We start from the raw sequence: 12,656 nt of genomic DNA, 5'->3' as shown, positions 1-12,656 counted from the left end.
TCTTAATCATCATTATCCCAATAAAACCAGTTTTCACAATGACATTCCATATCCCATTTTCATCACTCCATGAAATGTGCTATTGAAAGGGCCAGGTGTCTTTCACAAAACACAACAGGACATTGAGAGCGATGTAGATTTGCTCTCAGCCCAATCTGGGGCCTTATTTCTTACTTTATGATTTTTTCTAGAACTGCAGGCTTTCCCTCATCGGCTGACGGTGGCTCGCTTCACATATACCACTCAAGACTTCTGTACAGTATAAAATAGAAGATCAAAAGGAGGTGGGGAAAAAAAGAAGTATGAGAGCGAAATGAAAATAGAAGAGACATAGTTGGAAGGAATCAAAGGTCTGTAAAAGAGGAGCTCAGGTTTCATGTTGGTGATGATTAGTCTTGCAAAACCTTCTGAGACCTGTGGAAGCATTTGCTTGTCTAAAATTCAGCTTTTTCTTTCTTTTCTTTCTTTCTTTTTAAAAAGAGACTTTTCATAATAAGCAACTCTTCTCTCATTTGAAGGTTGGAATCTTTTCTGAAAAAGTTTGGTAAGGCCAGGCATTTGAACACAGTCAACTGCGGTGAACCAGGCACATGGAGGACAGCTGACTCCACAGAACCAGGGTCTTGGGTAAGTGCCCAGCTCTGAAGCCACCTAAAGTGACTGAAAATGCTGCTTTTTTAGTAAGCATGGAACACTTATTTTAAATTAATAATATTTTCTTAAATCACACAAGGCAACCTTTGGTAAAACTCTTCTAAGTGGTTGTGGTTCCAGTAATAGGTGAAGACTTGGGATGGGAAGCCTCCTAAAAATAGCAAAAGGAAATGAAAATATCTCCCTGAATTTTGGATCAGAAAAGTAGAAACCGAATTTTACTTTGTGAACTGCAATTCATCCTGAATATCTTAATGAGATTCAGTGAAGTTGATTCTGCAGCTGCTTTAATTTTGAGGTTAGTCGAAAATTATACAGCATTTGCCATACTGTTGTATTTCCAAAATAAATCCTACTTACTCTCCACTGCCAGTCAACTACAGCCCAGAGATGTTCCATTAATGGAGGCAAACAGACAATTTATATTGGAGATTTCTTATTAGGGTTCTATTGCACCAGAAAATCTGGCTGAATATGGGTGGCATCATCTCTAATTACAAAGATGATATGATAATTGAAAATAATTGTGGCCTGGTTTTCTATTAAAAGAAAATCACCTTAACGATTCACCTTGTATTGTTAGAATTGACACAGAATATCATTTGGGAGTATAATTTGGGTGAAGTCACCATGACGCAGAGGAAGTAATGGGATTTCCAATTCTTGTGTGATCTCTAGGGCTCCTTCCATTCCTCCTTCTATTTTTGCCTTTGGTGAAACTGGTTGCTTTTTTGGTGTTCAAGAGGAGACCTTACTTCTCAGGATCCAATATTCAAGATAATAATCTTTTTGGTTCTCATGATTATGACATTATTTGTTTTGCTTCTTTGAACTGGTTTCTTATGATCAATTTCAAGGGTCAAAAAAAAAAAAAAGCCAGTTCTAAACTGTTGGTTTAAATAAACTTAGTAGAAACCACAAAGAAGTGGAATGTAATTTGAACACCTAGTATATTTAATACATAATTGAAAATCTCTTTATTATTTTATTTTTTAGTCACTAACTTTACCTCATTGTGACACATTTCAGAACCTTTATTTGAACTATTGCTCCTAGTTAATTTTTAATGTCCTAAAATGATTTTTTTACTATTATAATAATTACATAAATAGAAAAATCTTGAAATATGCTGTATGTAGTTTCATTTAAGATATTTTCAGAAATGTCTTAGAAATAAGATATAGACATTATTATTCTTAACAGCCACATAATGTGGGAACAAGTTCAGGGTGGACATAGCAACAAATTTCGCATTTCTTCCAAGATAGTTAAGGCTTTCACCCACTCTTTAAGAAGACCTACAATGATTCAGAGCTATTAAACAACTGAATTTTTCTGTTAGAGAATTATATTTTAATGGTAAATTTTAACACACTGAGCCATGAGTCCAAATAATTTATCTAGACAAAGAGTAAATTACAAGATTTATGCTTTTACAGTCTTTTCAGTAGCTTGAGTAGCATTAAGTTCATTAGCAGAGAATGATAACCCTTTGTATCATATAAGCACATTTGTAATGTTTGCTTGCAAGGAGTTCATTTTTTTTTTTTTTTTGTTCTTGTTAATTTAACCAATCTGTGCTTTCGCCCCACCTCTATCTTTAAATTAGAGTGTAAAGTAGGTCAAGATTACAGATTAGACTTGATCTGTTTTGCTCTGCTTTGTCTTCATTACAAAGCAGTATAGCTGGAAGACAAACACAATAGCTTTTCCCAGACATGACGAGGTGAAGTATTAGGCTGAATTTTATAGATTCAGAGTTATCGTTGATTATTATTAGATGTCTAAGTTGATTTCAAGTGAGAAGTTACAGATTTTCCAAATTCTCAAGACTTCAATGATCTGGTAAGAAAGTAACACCTTACAAAAGCAACCCTTCAATTCTGCCAGTTCAAGGACACCTTTCCAAATGCTGAGTGAACATCATGGTAAGTATTTTGTTGTTAATAACCAGTGACCTTTACTGAGGCACAATAAAATAATAAAAAGATGGTATTTGATGAAAGAAGTCCACTCAGAAATATATTAAATGTCTTATACCCCAGAGATGTTGCATGTGTTTATAGTCATATACTAATTATTTATAGCAAGGTTCATCAAACTTTTCCATAAAGGGCCAGATAGTAAATATTTCTTTGTGGAACTGTTATGACTACTCAAATCTGCCGCTGTAGCTCAAAAATACCCAAATGAGCTGTATTCCATATATTCTATATGTGTATAGACACTGAAATTTGAATTTCATATAATTTTTACTTTTTAAATGAAATGCTATTCTTCTTTTTTTTCAAACATTTTAAAAATATTTTTAGTTTCTGAGACATACAAAAATAGATGGTGGGCAGAATTCAGCGTCTAGACCACACTTAACTATTCCTTTGTTTAAAGCATTTATTTTCTACAACTGAATATATGATATAATAGTATGTCAAAATATACAAATATACATGGATCTTTATGGAAATGTTTTTCTTGAAATGTTAACAAAAATGTCTTTGGAAAAAAGCTGCTTAGTCACAAGAACAGCAAAATTAAAATTAGATTAATAGGACAATTTAAAAAAGTTTATTTTGCTATATATGTGAAAAATCCAGATGTTAAATACAAAACCAAATATTTTTAATTTGGTTAAGACCCTTGGGGCCAAATGCAAATGTCAATGGCTTTGTTTGTAAAGTGAAGATTCTCTATAAAATGAAGCTAACATGAAACTTTCTCTAACATTATAGTCATTAAACTAAAAATGGCATCGTTCAAAAGAGTAAGGCAGGATAAGTACCACTTATTGTCATATATTAGAATTTAAAGTATGATAATTGCTCAAATGTGATTAACTGAGAAATAGCCAGAGTTCATAGAGCTACACTATCTCTTGGTTGAACATACCATCATTACACTGCCGAGTATAAATCTTCTTTACATTACATGAATTATACTTTCTAATTAGACTGTTTTTTCTTAGATAAGAAATATTATGGAATTGGAAATAATTCATGACTAACATTTTATTTCAAATGCAATTTATCATGATTTGGGTATAATTAGTTATAATAATTGCATAAGTTTAAAAAATTACTAATCTTTTTCAGATTTTAAATCATTCATAGAATATACACATTAGAAAAATCATGCATATTTGGTTTTTTAGTAAATTTATTTATTTTAATTAGGTATATATGACAGCAGAATGCATTATGATTCATTGTACACAATTGCAGCACAACTTTTCATTTCTCTGGTTGTACACGATGTAGCATCACACCATATGTGCAGTCATACATGTACCTAGGGTAATAATGTCCATCTCATTCCATCATCTTTCGAGCCCCCATGCACCCTCTCCACCCCTCATATGTATTTGTGTATTATGTGTATTCGTGCTTGTGGATTTGAATTCTGACACAGAAACTGTAGAAACTCATTTTGAATAAGAATTTAAAATTAAGGTATGGTAATATATTTCTGGTTTCTAAAATTCCTTTCTTTATCAATTCAATCAAAATGTGTGCCATCATATTCATGGAGTGAATGGTGACAAGAAATTATACTATTTAAGTTTGACTTTTTTTTTTTTTTTGGTACCCAGGGTTAAACTCAGGGGCACTCAACTGCTGAGACACATCCTCAGCACTATTTTTGTATTTTATTTAGAGACAGGATCTCACTGAGTTGCTTAGCACTTCACTGTTGCTGAGGCTGACTGAACTCGCCATCCTCCTACATCAGCCTCCTGAGCTGCTGGGATTACATATGTGTGCCACCGTGCCTGGCTTTAAGTTTGATATTTTTAGCTTATAAAAACTGAGATTATTTACAGGGTATAAAAAGTACGAGCTGAACAATTTTTATAAAAGCGAACAAAGTGATCAAAACCATTTATAAAGCATAAAAATACTAGTGGAACATCAAAAAAATCTCAACCAATTAGCCACTTAAGTTTAAGCATTTTTTAATTCATGAGTTTTACATACAGAGATAAAATTTCAAATCAATATCCAGACACTAAATGCCATTTCCTCTCTTTTTAAAAAATTATTTTTTGTTACCGGGGATTGAATGCAGAGGCACTCAACCACTGAGCCACATCCCCAACCCTATTTTTGTATTTTACTTACAGATAGGGTCTCACTGAGTCGCTTAGCACCTCAATTTTGCGGAGGCTGGCTTTGAACTTCTGATCCTCCCACCTCAGCCTACCAAGCTGCTGGGATTACAGGCATGCACCACTACTCTCTGCCTTCATTTCCTTTCATATTAAAACACATAACATCAATATAAATTATTTATAGTGATGGGTGAGCTAAAATGATTTAAAATTTATTGGTATTAAGATAGATTTGGAAATTTTAATTTTATTAGTGATGGAATATCTCAACAGTAAAGGATTTTCTTACTCAGAACTAAGTATCTATCCATTTAATCATCCACCTTTTGATGGTATGGCACTATCCCTTTCGGAATGTGATAATCATCTGTTAAGAAATATTTCTTGAGGATTTACAGTGGATCTCCTATTTTGCTAGATCCTAACTATAATGATTAATACATGCTTTTATTCTCAAGAATCCTACAGATTTATTAGGGGAGAACAAAGTGTAGGTGTAGCTTCCCCTCAGACAACCAGCAACGTCTGGAGATACCCTAGAGTGTCATGACTTGGGGAGGGGTGAATGTTTCTGGCATGTAGTGGGTAGAAGTCAAGGATTTTGTTAAATATTCTACAACAAAGAATTATTTGGTCCAAAATATCAATAGTGCCACCTGTGAGAAACTCTGTCTTAAACAGAGCACAATTTTAGAAATGCTATAATTCTACAAGCAAGAAGGGTTGTTTTGATGGAGAAATGTCTTGAAAGAAGAGCAATGTGTGAGCAGACTCTTGAGAAGCTGAATGGAGAGACAGTCCTATGGGGAAAGGGAGCTGGGAAGAGCTGCTTTCCAGGCTGTGGTAGCAAAGTGAGCAAAGACTTGGATATGAAAAATAACCTACTTTGGGGAACTATGCAAAGTCTCTAGTGGATAGGAGGGGTATAAGGGAATAGAAACCTGAGATTTGGCAGATGAATAAGAATTTTTCTTTTTTCTGCTATGTCATACAGTTGGGGCTTTCTCCTGAAAGGTGTTGGGAATGATGGTGGTTTCAAACAGGGTATGGCATGATCAGACAGTCTGTATACAGGGTTCATCATCCTTGGTGTGATGTGTCACAAGTACAAGGAAACAAAATCCTTATCATTAGATCAGTGAAAAGCCACAGGGGATAAAGTCCACTAGTAGGAAAGAAGGATTCCCTACTTCTTCCTCTATGAATGCTCTAATTTTAATTCAATAGCTTTCACTTTCTATATTAGAACTCTATTCAAGAAACAAAACTTAATTCATTTCCAGGAGTTCATACATGCTGTATGTGCCTGACTGGCTGACCCCTCCTGAGGCTAAGCTGCCTTGTTAGTCAGCATCAGGGAGCACTGTCATTCCTTTGGAGTTTTGTTTTTCGATTCCTTCTGTGATGTCATGGTAGGAAAACATGAAATGTGCTTACCAATTTAAAACAGACAACTAGTAATGAAATCTCAGCTAGCAAAATCTTGTTCCTCTGACTCAGTAGTTCTTAATCCTGCAAGTTTATTAGAACTACTATGGAAGAGATTTAGGCATCTGTGTTTCTTAAAACTCCTCAGATAATTTGAATGAGCAGTCAGGGTGGAGACCACTGTGTTATTTTAGCTCAAGGAACCGTCCTATGGATAAAGAAAATTAATCTACTATTTTTATTTGACTTCCTGATGATTTTTTAAGAAGATTTTTCTCCAGTTAAAAGTTACATTTTGAGGCTGGGAATTTAACTCAATGGCTGAGTTCTCACCTAGCATACCATGTGTGAGGCCCTGGGTTCAGTCTCTAGCACCACAGAAAGAGAGAGAGAGAGAGAGACAGAGACAGAAAGAATTCATCTCCATTAAAATGAATTTGTATTTTCTGACCATACACAATTTTCAAAGGGAAGCTTTTTCTGATACTGTTACTGAACAAGTGAGAGCTAGACTATTTCTTACATGAAATCACAAGATGGATGAGTTCCACTCAAGTAGCAGAGAGATAACTAGAGATTTAAATATGGAGTTTTTGAACAGAGATACTGAGTTCACACATGTATACTTTTAAAAAGGTCTTATTTTGTGCTGCCCAGTGCTGTGGTTGGTTAATGTGATACACAGTATGGTATAATGAAAGAAAGGCTGGGAGTTTGTCTTCCTATAGCCCATCCTCTGTTCTTTGGCTACAGATCACATACATAGCTGCCTTCAAAATGGGGGGTTGCTAAAGTGGTACAGGAGGGACTGTGATTGTAGTGTTGCCATTATATCTCTGGACAAAAAAGAAAAAAGAAAATAAAACAAACAAAAAACCCTCAAAATGTCAACCCTAATCCTTTATTGACTCAACAAATAGTTATTAATTATCTGCTCTGTGTAAGACTTTTTCTTTTTCTTTTTTTTCCATCTGTCTGGAAACAGAATGGAAAACATTAGTGTGATTTAATTGTAACATTGTATCTTTGAGCAAAAGAGAAAGTACTGTTGTTATTGTTTTAAGTTGTCCTCTTCAGTCTCTTGACTATTTCCTTTACATCTTTTTTTTTCTGCCATCAAAGATTTTCCTTTGTGAAAAAAAATTTCCTCTAGAAAGAAATTCCCTTCTCAGTACCTTCCTTTTTTTTCTCTTTCAATTTACAAATAAGTGTCCTATCTGTATTCCCACTACCTCCTTGCTATTTATATACTATGTTTAACAAACACCCTTCTAAGACATCAATTCATAAATAATGAATCAGACTCTATAATCCAACTTTGAGTTCATACCCAGATCCTGGGAAATGCACATTCCCTCCACATTGTTCTCAAGGGCAGTTCAGTATTAGAATGCTAATTTCTTCTTCCCTGCTTTTTCTCTCAGGCCAATCAAAACTTGTTGATGGGTGGGGAGGTTCAGCCCATGAGTATCTTTACAAGACAATCTGTCTTGCTCTAAAATAGTGGATTTCAAACTTTTTTGCCTGTGACTCACTGTAAATATTTGGCATTGTGATCTAATATCTATATACATCCATAGGCAGCACGTATATACACATTTCATGAAAATAGTACACCATAGTGATTTCTGATATTTTCTTTCCATTCCACTTATTTCTATTACATACCATTCTACTCTATTTCATGAAAATTGCTGTTTTGACTGGATAATTGAATATTCTAGCACAATATTTATTGTGAAGTATTGTTCTGATCTAAACCCATGTTCATCAGCAGGGTCTGTAGAACATTCTCCAAGGGGACCCATAATACTCTCCAGGGGTATACAGATACTTGAAGAGAAACAAAAGAGGGGTTCTTTTTTGTCCTATTGCTTTGGTTTGTTTAAAATGAAGAGAGTTATTTTGATTTTCCAATGTCACATACAGGAGAAAATGATATCATTTTATGTTTTTGAAAGACCTACTTCCTACTTTTCTTTAAGCCCCACTTATGTATTATTTTTTTCATGGAACTGTCCAATGAAAGGACTAAACACTAAACACTCATTGCAATTCATTTGAAAATTAATTATCTATTGCTGGGTAACATCTTTAGTTTAAGTCTTGGGGTAGAGACAATTTTGTCATGATAAGACTTGGTTTCTACATTGATATTGATAAAACAGGTAGGGTCTTTATGCCTATAAGGATTTATGTTCAAATTTGCAGAAGGCCCCACTTGTTAGTTATAATGCAGCATTACTTCCAGTCTTAGCCATTGTAACATCCCTCTATTCACTTCCTTCCTATTTCCCCTCAAGATTATCTTACCTATGACTGAGATTCACTGCTTGGATGGCTTACTTTGCTAACTAGGACCTGTACCCTTTCCAGTGCTTGCCTACTGCTTCAGATCCCAGAGGGCATTTTTGGTTGATTAGACAGGACTGGAAGTCATGTTTTAGAGTTATGTCTCATATTCTGAACTCTGGCTATTACAAGGTTATAATTTTGTTAGAATTATGTTCATCTCATCTAGACTCAAAATCTCATAAGCTGCCTTCTTAAGAGCTAATAACTCTCCTCTGTTTTGGAGCTCTCTTTCTCCAATCCCTTGACACCATTGACTTTGATCCTCTAAGCTAGTCTGATTTCTTCATCTTTACCTAACCCACCTAGTTAAAAGATGAAATGCCCTTTTGCAAAGTTCTGTAATCTAGTTAAACTTAGTAGTTATTTAGATTATGTAGTTTCCCATTTTTTTTTATAGACAAGAGCATTTAAGAAAGGTAAAGTGAGCTAAAAAAATCACAATTAGAAAACACTATCTGTTGGTCACCTGTTTTTTAAATTTTTATTATAAATTTCAAATATATAAGAGTTGAAATAGTCTAATCTTTAATATTTGCCCTTATTTCCTATACACATACACTTTTTTAAATTTGATGAACCATTTTAAATCAGAAATACTGCTATACTCAAAAGTCAAGAGCAATTCTTACCTTTTAATCACTGACTTTTAAGTAAGTATTTGATATAATGGCTATCTTCAGTGGTCTATGAATGATTTTTAAAAATCCAAAAAAATAGTAACAAAATGGTCCTAATTGAAGGGTTTAATGTCAAGGATTAAAATTTTAAGCTCTTCCTGATTTCAACATTGCTTCTTAAGTAACACTTGTAATCTAACTGGCTAAAACATTTTTGTATCTGATTTCATCGTGTTCATAAGCACCATATTCTGTAGATGTAATAATTGTTAGCACACAGATAGGCTCAAAATATTAGAAATTATTATTTCAGGAGCTGTTTTTGTTATCTCCTTTTATATTATTTATAACAATCCTGCAACTACTTGGGAAAAACATTTGGCCACTTGGCATCTATCCCCATACCTAAAAAACAAAGGTGGCTCTGTTTGCTTCTCTGTATTCCTCAGAGTGATGTCATGAAGGTTAATATTACATCCCCTGAAACAGTTCAACAAATATTGAAAGAAATCAGGAACTTTAATGAAAGCAGGGTTGAAAATGTATTTCAGAGAGAGTAAGGTATTATTGTAAATTATCAGCAGCCTGTTTTGTTGTATGATTATTGCTTCCTAAAGGCTTTTAGAAACAAAAATGTAGTCATGCAGATAAATAAATAAAATTGTAACGCCAATAGCAACTTATTTTTTTTTCTGCATAATTTTACCATTTTCATCTGTGGAAGGAAGGACCAAACTGTCCCAAAGTGGAAGGGATGTTGCTTTTCTTTAATGCCACTGAGATTACACTGTGAGATCTCTTGATTATTTTATTTTTTACAATGAGAAGTGGATATGAGGGTGCTCTGATCTACCATTTGCTACTGCATAATTGTGGATAGAGTAGGAAAGCAGTAGAACATCTCCAAAGGCTTCCTTGATGCAGAAAAATTTAACTTCTAATAAAGAAGGTGATTTTTTGAAAGAAGTCCCAAGAGAATTTATCATTAATTTCTCCCGCAGTTGTCACAGGCTCTTTATAGCTGGCATCATCTTGGACATCCTATAGTCTCTAAAACTTCATTTTGAACATGAGGTAACAGGGTAAGGCGCATCACAACACTTCCCCAAGAGCACACAGGCAATTGGTGACAGAATGAGAACCAGAGCTAAGACAGTCCATGGTCATATCTACTCAAAGGTGTCTGAGTGCATGTGGCATGTGTCATATTACATGAAACACATAGACAACACAAAAACAAAACCACCAGCCTCTAAAAGGAAGTTGTTGGGAGGCCAGGCCACAGTTTCTGATGGTAAAGCAGTTTTTTCTAGGAAGTCTTTCAGTACTCCTATTTCATAAGGATAGTCTCCTATATTCACTTCTAGAAGTTTTAATATTGTGAATGCAATTAATGAAGCTGTTTCCTTTTGAATAAAATCTTTCTGAGGACAGAAACAAATCCTCTGTGCATTTAGTGAAGTCAAATCAGATTGGCATTTAGTGTTCACAAATTCAACTCTGTTTTCTTAGGGGGAAAGGAAGGATAGTGTATTTAATATTAAAAGTATGCATAGTTTTTGCTTTCATTGACTTTAGTTCCCATGTAACTCCTTGATATATAATCAATGAATTTTACATTGAACATGGCTTCTGATGAAAAAAATACCACTTATTTTGTGTTTACTGTAAGGCATATATGATGCACCACATTGGGTTATTGGAAAATATATTCTAAAATTTTTAAGAATTAATATTCAACTAAAGTTATAAATCCCCAAGCCCAATTACTCCTCTAGATTTAAAGTTCAAATTCTGAGTTTTTTTTTTTTAGAATTTTAGAGTTATTGTTAGGTAACTTTTAAAATCTTAAATACATAAGAACTTAATTGAGGTACTGAAAAGGAAATCCAGTATACTAAGTTTTATAGGGGGTAGTTTAATATTTTTGAAGAAATTTAATTATTTGTTATAACAAACCCTCTCAAGTGTTTAGGTAATGCTTGAAAATTAAAAAATTATATCTGCTCAACTATAAATATCTCAGTACTATATACAAACTCAATAATATTTCAATTTTATACAAATAGTGTAAAATTTTTATTCAGTTACAGATTTTAAGTCATATTTTATTTTAAGAATAAAAAGACTATTGTTATTTAAACAGGCCTTATTTGAACTAACCAAAATACCAACTTGCATATATTCTTTAGCACAACAAAGAGTTTCTCTAGTTTTTTATTAAATACTTCTGTGCTTACATATTTCTGGGGTAATTTACCTGAAATGTATTTATCTTCTAAGAATTCTGCGACTTTTATTAGTCAAAGGTTTTGACTGGCAGAATGGTTAGATTTCTTTTCGCAGCCATCACACAGAATAACTCTGTGGACTACACGAAGACGTGATAAATTAAACAAGCTAAATGTGTAGAATAGTGTCTTGCATGTAGCAATCATTATACACCACCATGACCACAATGAAGTGATGGAGTGCCGCAGTCTGGCTGGGCACAATTCAGGAGCCACTTGTCAAAAGAAACGAACTTTATTTTTACAAACACACCAAACCACACAGCTCCTCAGGAAAAACCTTCAGAGCCCAACTGCCACCACCAGCTTCCCACAAGCCTCTCAACCTCCCCCACTCCTCCTGCTCTTGAGGCTGATTGGCTGGGTCGCTTGGGCAGAGCCAAAAAAAGTCCCCCAATGAGCAGCTCCGTGGTCTGAAAGGGCGGGGAAACAGCCCAATGAGCATCACCGCAGAGGAGCCAATCAGTTGGCAGCTAGAAGTTTGCTGGGGCCGCTGTGAGCCAATCTTCAGCTGGCAGCTGGAAGTTTGCTGGCAGCTGGAAGTTTGCTGGGGCCCCTTTGGCTGTGGCTCTCAACAATGGAGTAAAATAGAAAGATGAGAAAAGTAATATTTGCCTGGAATCTTCATATCTCAAGGCTGTGTTGGCTCTAGTGGTTCCAGCTTCTGAGAGTAAAATACAGACAATGTTGGTCCCTGGGTTAGCTTTCTGTCACTGTGACCAAATTACCTGGCCAGAACAACTTAGAGGAAGAAAAGTTTATTCTGAGGTTGTGGTGGCATAGGTTCAGCCCATAATTAGTTGACTCCATTATTCTGAGATGAGGTAGAACATCATGGTGGAAGGGCATGGCAGAGGGAAGCTTCTCAGATCATAGCAACTGAGAAGGAGAGAGAGAGAAAGGGGGCGGGGAGGAAAGGGAAGGGAAAGGAAGGGTATGGAAGGGAAGTGGACAAAATATACAATATCCAAGTCATTTCCCTAGTGACCCACTTCTTCCAGCCACACCCCACCTGCCTAGTTACCACCCAGTAATCCATTCAAATTATTGACCAATCAAATGGATTAATTTACTTAGTAGGTTATGACTCCCATAATCTAATAATTTCACCTCCTGCATTAACACAGTAGATTTGGGGGGTATATCATACCCAAACCATGGAAAACACATTTCTAAAGATAGAGATCTCATTCTGGGAAGGAAAAA

At 34.8% G+C, this 12,656-nt stretch overlaps 1 protein-coding gene across 1 annotated transcript in view; it reads left to right on the top strand.

Moving 5' to 3' along the window:
• The first annotated feature begins 236 nt into the window (after positions 1–236).
• Positions 237–12,656, top strand: part of Zpld1 (zona pellucida like domain containing 1) — a 60,698-nt gene continuing 48,278 nt past the window's right edge. The window contains exons 1-2 of the mRNA XM_015478391.2: positions 237–284; positions 519–627. The gene's annotated coding sequence lies outside the window, so the exon portion shown is untranslated. The remainder of the gene's footprint in view (positions 285–518; positions 628–12,656) is intronic.

The sequence above is a fragment of the Marmota marmota genome, unplaced genomic scaffold (genome assembly GCF_001458135.2).
Source record: "Marmota marmota marmota unplaced genomic scaffold, marMar, whole genome shotgun sequence".
NCBI lineage: Eukaryota > Metazoa > Chordata > Mammalia > Rodentia > Sciuridae > Marmota > Marmota marmota.
Note: the sequence above shows the minus strand (reverse complement) of the source record. Positions and strands in the feature narration are given on the sequence as shown.